Genomic DNA, 9,663 nt, shown 5'->3' with positions numbered 1-9,663 from the left:
CTCTCTCTCTCTCTCTTCCTGCCGGCCAAAGATTGTTGCGACTGGTTTCCTCGTGTTCTGAAATCCAGGCTTTAAAAGATTGACACAGTGCATGATTAAGGAATAATTTGTCTAAATAAGATTAAGAGATAGATAGATTCAGAGGCACACATCAGCTTAAAAGGGTTTGCACGCATAGCGAGAGTTCACAATGAAAATGTAGATAATTAGTGCACTTAAAACGGAGTTTCTTTGCGTGTATGTAGTCTATTTTAAGTCAAAATAAAACTATTGTCTCTTTAAAAATCTGGCCTAATTAAAAGTGAATGCATTTTTGAAGTTCTAGTTCACTTCCCAGGTATCGCGATAGTTCAGGTGCGTGTTTACGTTACTTCGAGGAGCGCGCGAACATGAGAAGTCGCCTCAGAAATTTATCCAAGAGAGTTACGATAAGTGAGTCTCAAAAGCCGTTACAAACATGCAAACTTCAAAAAGCTAGTGTTTTAAACGCTGAGGGCTGGGCAACCAAACCAATTAGATGTAGGTTGTAGTGACCATTCTGCTCTTGCCCATTAGCGCTGCTGTCTCATTATACAGTCACACCATTTGGAATTGATTATAGATTAGCTCGAGAGCGTGACTGCTTTCAACTTCTAATGTTAACCTGTCAGTCTGGAGCCAAAAATCAGGAGGAAAGACGATGATTGGGGAATGTTTTTAGAATGACACTTTATTTTTAAGAGAGTAGCACCTAGCTAATAGGGTGCATATTAATTAGGGGAAATTTTATGGAAAATAAATGGTGAGTATGGACTTCTGGGCTGGAAACACGTAGACAAACTTCCTAATTTAATTGGCATAAAGTAAGGTTACGCTCATTCATTAATGGATGTGACCAAGGTAAGTATACCATGAACGTTAAAACATCAATAATCACCTGGAGTCTTATTGATTGTTTTGCAACTTAAATATCCCAAAACCCAGACAGAGCTAAAGCCAATGCTTTGAAAACTTTTAAGTTTGTTCGTCCAATCATTATGCATGAGGATAAACTCACGCACAGAAAGCACTTTCCCAAGCAACGTAAGCTTTTAGCTTGTCTACTTGGTTTTGTCCCACACTTTTGGAGAACCTCTGGCTCAGTTTAGACCTGGGGGGGACATTTCTTTTGTTTGCCTCTGTCCATTCTCTGACTATTTGTCCCTGCAAGAGCAGTGAGCTTCTTTCCAGCATCTGCAGACTGGATTAGCCAGAGGAGACGGAGCTTGTATTATATCCTGAAGGGGCTTGTACTGTAAAGGTTCACTACAAATTCCCTCTCCTTGCCTTTCTCCTCCTAAACATACCGCCGACTTGAATGGGAGGATAACTCTTTGTTAACAGGGCAACTATTAACTCACATGGAGTTAATCAGAGTCAGTGGAACGGTGTATGTATTAACATCTGAATGGGCCATAGTCTCCACTCTGGTCTGCTTTATACGGTGGGTCCTCAAAAGGGACAAGGCTTTGCCCTTTAAATACTTCCTACTTCCCAGTATTGGTTGGCCTGGAAGAGAAAGCTGTGTTTAAAAATAAACACTTACAGAAAAATGCTTCCTGTGCGTGCTAATGTCACTGTTATCCAGATCTGGGATGCTGGATCCAAAGTAGATGGATAGTCTTTGATCTTTGACATCCATAAAATGCTCACATCCAGTCCTAACATGCAGTAAAAAGAGGATTCTGTCTTTAAAATCACAGCCAGTGACTCACTGGTTTACAACGCTGAGAGTAATTTCGGATAAGCACTTTGGATTTCTTTCTAAAAACGGACAGAGCCGTGTTTAATTGCAAAAATATTCCGGAGCATAAATGTGCCCGTGCCCTCCAGCTCTGTTCCTCTCTTTCCTCGCTGACAGCAGTGCTAAGCCCTGACTGGTCAAAGACAATGTGTTCTGTCTTTGTCTGAGCCTTAGGTACACAGATAGCGTTGACCTCTTCATTCAGACCCCTGGCCCGCCGAACTGGAGGAAATACTAATTAACAACTTACAGCTCTCATTTGTTCTCAACACCACTGGAGAAGCGGGAGTGTGAAAGCGGCTGTGCGGAGTTGTGTGTGTGTGTGTTACACATAAAGCGAGTAAACAAGTTATCTAGGAGCGTTATAATGACGTGCTATGCCGTCTTTCTGAAACTTGAGTTTGTTTTAACTCCACCATCACAGATGCTGATGCCTCGCGTCTTTATGCAGAAAGCATCTTCCAGAAGCTTGACCCCAGTTCGGCCTCCTGCAGAAGTTGCAGGACGTCACGGAGGATTAGATGAGGACGGTAAAGCTGTGTAAATTTCCCAAATGTCTATATGGTATCAGCTCCTCTGTTCTCCTCTGATTAGCTCGGCATGGTCTATTTGCTAAACCGGTGGCCCCGTCTTCTCGAAGGCCTCACTTATTTGTTCTTGATCATTTTATTGAGTCGCTGGATTGTTGTCGGGGGAAAGTAAAGCTGATGTGGAAATGTAGATTTAGTGGGATTTATCCGTGGTAGTGAAAAGGGCCTTTTCTCTGGTTTTGTTGGTTTAAACCTTGTCTTACCACCCACCCCCCCTTCCACCAACCAGCCTAAAAGCTTTTGACATCTTCATCTAGTTCACAGTGGGCAGGCTTTGTTTGCTCTTGTCAGGAGAGCGGATGGGGTTTTACCTCTGTGAGCCTAGTGGCACAAGCGCAGGACTTTGCCGTGGACGAAAAGGGAAGGGGGTTGGAGGGGGCGGCTTCTCCGCTCCAGCTCGGGCCAAAAGTGGGGCGCTTCCCTCCACCCCCCCTCCTCTTTCAGATCCCCACAATATGGTCATTGTCCGGCGGTGAATAACGTGGCCACTCCGGCGATGTGGGCCGCTTCTCGGGCTTTGACTATGAACCAGATTTCTTTCTTCAGCGTGAAAGAAGTCTAATCCATGTAAATATGGGTATTCTGTAGATAGAGCTTTCGCCGCGGAGGGGAAGAGATTGTGGGGGGGAATGAGAGGGAGGGTCAGCAATTTAACCTTTGACCTGCCAAATAAGGAGCATGAAAGTTCCAGAATTGGCAGACAAAAAGAGGCTCCCGCGGCTGATTGAGTTTTCTTTGTGCCGCTCGGCTGTACGAGGATGACTGACAGATGACATGTTGTGAAGACGAAGACATGCGCGACTTTTGAGCGCATCACTGTACATGCAGCACAGAGAGATGAGGAAACTTCTGATGTGGTTTGTTTTTCTCTTGGCTTTAAAGCATTTGATCAGACTAAAAGTGCATGGATGATCTGGCCAGCCAAACTGTGAACTCAAGAGTCTGTTTTCCCCCAGCGCCTGTATCTTGCACACTTAAAACAGTTTTAGTGTTCTTTGAATATAACGTTCCAGAAACCCCCACAAACACACAACACCCAAATGTCACTTGTAAAACATCAAGGGAGCCATAACATAGCTGGTAAAGACACAAAACATTGCCGTTAGCCCTGACGTGTGATATTGCTACGTTTACAATGGTGCATGGCTCCTTTTTAATTATTTTTTTTTTTTTAGGTATGTACAGTATGCAAAAAAAGAAGATTTTAATAGCTAAAACAAAGTATTTAAATATGAATGCATGGAGAATGCGCCCTATCCCCCACCTCATCTGTTGTCATTTTTAATTTTTTATACACTTTTCTTTATACACTGCCGTTCAAAAGTTTGGGTTCAGTAAGACTTGTAATGTTTTTTAAAGAAGTCTAAAGAAGACTTGATGAGACAAGTCTCATCAAGGCTGCATTTATTTGATCAAAAATACAGAAAAAAAAAACAGTAATCTTGCAAAATGTTATTACAATATAAAATAATGGTTTCTATTTTAATATACTTTAAAATATAATTTATTTCTATGATGCAATGCTGAATTTCCATCAGCCATTACTCCCGTCTAAAGTGTCACATGATCCTTCAGAAATCATTCTAATATGCTGATTTATTATTAGAATTATCAATGTTGGGAACAGTTGTGCTGCCAATTATTTTTTTGGAAACTGCGATACTTTTTCAGGATTCTTTGATGAATAAAAAGTTAAAAAGAACAGCATTTATTCAAAATATAAATCTTTTCAAGAAATATAAATATTTGCTATCACTTCTTATCAATTTAACACATCCTTGCTGAATAAAATTTTTAATTTCTTTCAAAAAATGAAAGAATACAAATTTACTGACCTCAAACTTTTGAACGGCAGTGTATATTGTTAGAAAATATTATATTTTAAATAAATGCTCTTCTTTTTAACTTTTTATTCATCAAAGAATCTCTAACAATATAAATCTTTGCTATCACTTCTTATCAATTTAACACATCCTTGCTGAATAAAATTTTTAATTTCTTTCAAAAAATGAAAGAATACAAATTTACTGACCTCAAACTTTTGAACGGCAGTGTATATTGTTAGAAAATATTATATTTTAAATAAATGCTCTTCTTTTTAACTTTTTATTCATCAAAGAATCCTGAAAATAAATTATCACAGGTTCCAAAAAAATATTAAGCAGCACAACAGTTTCCAGCACTGATAATAAATCAGCATATTATAATAATTTCGGAAGGATCATGTGACACTGAAGACTGGCGTAATGATGCTGAAAATTCAGCTGCGCATCACAGGAATAAATTAGATTTTAATGTATATTAAAATAGAAAAATGTTATTTGACATCGTAATAATATTTCACAATACTAAATGTTTCCCTGTATTTTTGATCAAATAAATGCAGCCTTGATGAGCAGAAGAAACTCCTGTAAAAACATAAAAAATCGTTCTGATCCCAAACTTTTGAATGGTAGTGTATATGTACATTATGCACAACTACTTCTTTTTTATTTAATTTTTTAGATATGTACAGTATGCAAAATTATTTTGTACAGCTAAAACAAAATATATGAATATAAATTATATGCATGTATATACAGTGAAATTAAAATAGTCATGCAGGTGTAGTTTTACCAATGTTAGAATGTTAGGATTAAAATTATACAAAGTTGGTCAATTGTGCTAATTTCTAGTTCATTTTCAACTTATTTATTTTTCTAAAGGCTTGAAAGAGATTTTTTAACCAAAAAAGAAAGAAAATTCTGTCATCTTTTACTCTCCTTTGTGTCTTTCTTCTGCAAAACTCAAAAGAAGATATTTTGTAAAACGCTGGTGTCCAAAAAAACCTGGACCACCTAGTGACTTTCATTATTGAACAATAATGTTCTTCAAAATATCTTGTTTTGTGTTTTCCACAAGTAGAAATAAAGATTGTAATTGCAGGCGGGTAATCAAATGATGACAGAATTTCAATTTTCGAATTAACAGTTCCTTTAAAATGGGCAGGTAATATGGCTGCAAACACCCATGGGATGTCCCCACTTTTCACAAAAACAAACCTGTGTGTGTGTGTGTGTGTGTGTGTGTGTGTGTGTGTGTCATAGTGACCCCACCTTATCCAGACCTGTTCCTTTCATGACTTCCTTCCTGCTTTTAGGGTTTTATCGTTTCCTCTAGGAGAAGACAGTTTAAGAGGGCTGTCTGATTGGTTCTTGTGCGATGCATGTACTAGATCATCAATTAGGGTCTGTTCTGATGTACTTTAAAAATAGACATGTATCTGGTGGTGTCTGAATACCATTTTGCGATTGATAAAGCATCATTGCATTCTTGTAATGTAACTTTGCTGGACAAAACACAGGGCTAAGAGTGAACGTGCGTGTGCATCGGTGTGTGTGTTTGTGCATGAGAGAGCGTGTTTGTGAGCGCCTTGATTGGCTTGTATGTTTTCTTTTCCTTTCATGTGTTTTTAGTCTCCGGTGCTTTGTTCCTTTTATAATTACAGCAGTGTTCTCCTTCGAGAGCTCTGGTTGCCGCGGTGAGGAGCACACACACATACGCACACACTCCCCTCTCTCCTGCAAATACCCATTAACGTGTAGAGCGAAAGCTGTCTGTTTATACCTTTTATACAGGGGCACAATTAAAACAGAGCAAGATCAAAAAGATACTGAAGTTTTCTTTTGGGGGGGATATGGTTCTAAAATGCAGATTTAGATATTGATGGCAAGACTTTTTTTAATCATTAGGGAGACGGTGTTCGTTAAAGCTACCTCAGCGATTCAGTGCGCACACACTCATACTGCCCCTCTTTAAAGAATTGTATATAAGGTGATGTATGTAATTTTGTCAGCAATCAGAGTTGCAACAATAATGGCTGTTTTCAAACAGGTTTCCAGCAAACACGCCATTAGTCAGGCAAACAGATAGTTCCGCCCCCAAACTCACGCCATTGGTTGAGCCAGTTATGCAGTGTTAAGATGTTGAAACAAACAGAGCAATGTTTCAGAGAAATCAAACTAAACACTTGCTTATAGATGTTTCAGCATATGAATATGGGAAACACTGGTGAAATTGCACACTTCAGCTTTAAAGATGAACGAGGTCTTTGAAATGAAGGCCTTGAAGTGATCTGCAGGCTTTTTGTGCTGATTTTAAGGGATAATCTCCGGAATGGATAGTATTGAACCTGAAGGCAAGACGCTACAGGGAAAAACATTGTTTTTTTATGCAATAGTCAGTTTTGTGATGTTGGGCTGGTAGGTTGTTTGGCTTTTCATAACATTTTATTTAAACATAACATTTAAGAAATCTTGGTGTGTCATGATATCTATGAGTTACTTTTTCTTATCCTATTTACCTAGGCTGTCTTGCCTTAATTGGTAGCCAAAGTATTGCTTTTAAAAGTATCAATAAAAGATGTTTAAAAAGCAAGTATAAGTGCACGTGGGATTGATATCCATAGGTTCAAGTGAATACGTTTGTCACACTGGGGCCTCTGAATGAAATTAGTGCGTGCTTACGGTAAGTAACCGTGATGCATCTGTTGCATCTCTCAGTGTGGGTTTGATGACTGATCCAGACCTCTTTTTTTATTCCAGGAGTCAGTGGTCTTGGCTTCTCCACTATGGTGTGTGACGGCCTGGGGAACCGCCAACGTGGAGCTGTCCTCCTTCAATAAACACTCATCTCCCCTTCCTCACGGGTGTGAAATTATAAGCTCCTCGGACTCCCTCATTCACATTTTACAAGACTCCGGGTTATTAGCCAAACAAGGTGTGCATACACTTCCCCGGTGCCACAGTTTTCACAGCCGAGGATTTGGACCTTTATACTTGTTCGCCCCGTTTTTTCACCTCTCTACCCTCCTCATTTATGTCCGTCTCTCTCTGACAGCCCGCGGACAAGGTGTTACAACAGCCTGATGTGAAATAGGGTTTGACTTGAGTGAAAAATCGGGCCGAGATCGTGCCCCTCTTTCCATCCATCCGTCCTTAGCGCCGCTCTCTCCTGCCTCGCACCTTTCATATGCACTTTCATTCAGATCTCTCTCAGAACAAGGGAAAATGGTTTTTGCCACGTCCATTTGTTCTCGAAAGAGGAGACAAATTACAAATGTGCTCACGAGCCTTTGTACTTGAAATGGCTTTTTCATACGCGGAGAGGAAACTGATGAAAAGCGTAGAGCACATCAAAGTGGTTTGACGCCGGGGCCGATTGAAAGGTTTCGAAAGTTTCACCCTATCGCAGGTCGCCCCACTCTCTTTCTAGTCCGATTTTAGTTACGGGCTCATTTGAATTAAGCTCGCCCGTCAATTAGCATGACTTTTACCCCTGCTCACTGTATTTCAAGGGCGCAGAACTTTCCTAGCGCCGCGTGTTGTGTGAAAGCCTGGCATGCTGTTTCCTTCCTTTTACCAGCAGCTCGTAGGAAATGGTTAATGGCCTGCGTTTGGCAGTATGGGTGGGGGGATTGGAGAGGTATTTTACGGGGAGTAGAAAAGGGGGGACGTGTGGGTGTTTGGGGGGGGGTAACAATGAGGAGGGCAGTATAGGTGACAGGTGAGTCAATCAAAATTAAAACATATGCTGCCCTACCCAAGACCAGATGCTCTGGGAGAGGGCGTGTGTGTGTTTAAGACAAAGACGGCGTGAGTTTGTGTGTTAAAACTTTGTCAAGTACAAAGTTTTTGTTTCTTAACTAGCTGCATGGGGGCTGGTTTGTGGCAGGGGAGGTGGTATATACGTAGAATTAAAACTCGTAAAAACATTGACTGCAGCCTCAGAATCACGTTTCCTTCATGACGGAAGGCTGAATGTGGCCTTTATGACGTGTGTATTGTTTTTCCTCTTTTAATGCCCATAGTGAGTTTCATAAAAACCGAATGTTGACTTAAGGCAAGACACTACAGGCAAAAACATTGTTTTTTCATGCACTGGTCAGTTTTGAGATTTTGGGCTCTTTGGCTTTTCATAACATGTTGTTTCAGACAATTCCAATAAAAACAAACAAAATACCGTTTTAAGGGATTATTTTATTGGACTTCCAAAGTGGTGCATTATTAATTTAGATAATGCATCATTTGTATATTTTAACAACATTTTAATAAACTTATGCAAAAAATGTTTGCCATTCTTAATGCAATCAATCAACGAGGGAAACATGATATCTATTAGTTTAATTGTTATTTTTTTATTAATTTTTTATTCTGTTCACCTAGAGTTGCTTGCCTTAATGCAACAGTCTTTTTTATTTAATTGATATGATTAAACTTTTAATATTAGTTAAACTAGAAAATAATTGAGTATATAAAAAAGTATTTTCTGTGAATTATCTTCATAGAATGCGACATACAATATTTTACAGTGTTTGCAAGGTAGCGTAATATTGATGTTCCTAAATAGGGATGGCTAAATAGGTTCTAAACCTAATTAATTCAGCAGCGAACTGCTTAATATGCAGATTCAAACTTTGCATTGTGGATCATTTCAGTCTGTGCTCTCTGTTTTTGGTCAAATTTATACTATACTATTAAGCTTTGGAAATGTCCCATAGACTCACAGTGATAGAATGGTAAATTGACAGTGATATCATCATTATACATGTGCATAATCAATCAGGATTATTCTTCATTTTCATATCAGATTACATACTGAATTTTGATATTTGTTGTGATAAAGGAATTGCAAATGTTGTTGATAGCAAGTGTAGCATTATGTAGCATGCATGGTATTTTTCAAGACTACTTGAAGAATATAAACAAACAATATTTTTGCAATCACGCATTTAACTTCCTACTCTCTCCAAAAAACTGTCAACATTTGGTTTTTCCAGCAATATTTCATTAGGGGCCAAGTACAAGTTCTACACTGATAGAGGACAGTCCCAACATTAACCATAGCAAGTTTGGAGTCTCTACCTCAAACTCTTTAGCGCCGAAGTTTCACTCATGTTTATGCTAATAACTTTTGAACCATAAGACACAGAAGGAAAATATTTTTTTCCTCTGAATCCTTGGCTCATGCTGAGTTGAATGAACACCAAAAGGTTTAGTTTTTTCGCTATTTTTAATTGTTCGAAAAACCTACTTTTTCGAACTCGTCCTAGACGGTTTGTCTGATTCTCACCAAAATTGGCTCAGATCATCTTCAGACCATGCTGGCAAGACATTATGGAATTCAAGTTGATTAGTCAAACTGTTCTCGAAAAGCACGCAAAAATGGATCTGAGGCTGTATCTCCGCAACGGTTTGGCGTATTGAGACCAAACTTGGTGTGTGTTATAACAAGCATGACCTGAGACTACCTGCAGTGTTTCGGCGTTGTGCC

At 39.1% G+C, this 9,663-nt stretch overlaps 2 long non-coding RNA genes across 3 annotated transcripts in view; one reads left to right on the top strand and one right to left on the bottom strand.

Annotated features, from left to right (window-relative positions):
* LOC107670993 (uncharacterized) overlaps positions 1–9,663 on the bottom strand; it is a 17,102-nt gene that overhangs the window by 4,536 nt on the left and 2,903 nt on the right. The gene's annotated exons all lie outside the window — the stretch shown is intronic.
* Positions 333–9,663, top strand: part of LOC107670992 (uncharacterized) — an 18,169-nt gene continuing 8,838 nt past the window's right edge. Inside the window, exons 1-2 of one of the 2 annotated variants that reach the window (XR_001632142.1) lie at positions 333–432; positions 6,936–7,093. This is a non-coding gene — a long non-coding RNA (uncharacterized LOC107670992). Of the gene's footprint in view, positions 433–6,935; positions 7,111–9,663 lie in introns of both variants that reach the window. The other variant, XR_001632143.1, reaches the window with a different exon arrangement.

The sequence above is a fragment of the Sinocyclocheilus anshuiensis genome, unplaced genomic scaffold (genome assembly GCF_001515605.1).
Source record: "Sinocyclocheilus anshuiensis isolate Anshui unplaced genomic scaffold, SAMN03320099.WGS_v1.1 scaffold332, whole genome shotgun sequence".
Lineage (NCBI taxonomy): Eukaryota > Metazoa > Chordata > Actinopteri > Cypriniformes > Cyprinidae > Sinocyclocheilus > Sinocyclocheilus anshuiensis.
The sequence above is the reverse complement of the archived record's forward strand: the minus strand, read 5'-3'. Positions and strand labels throughout refer to the sequence as shown.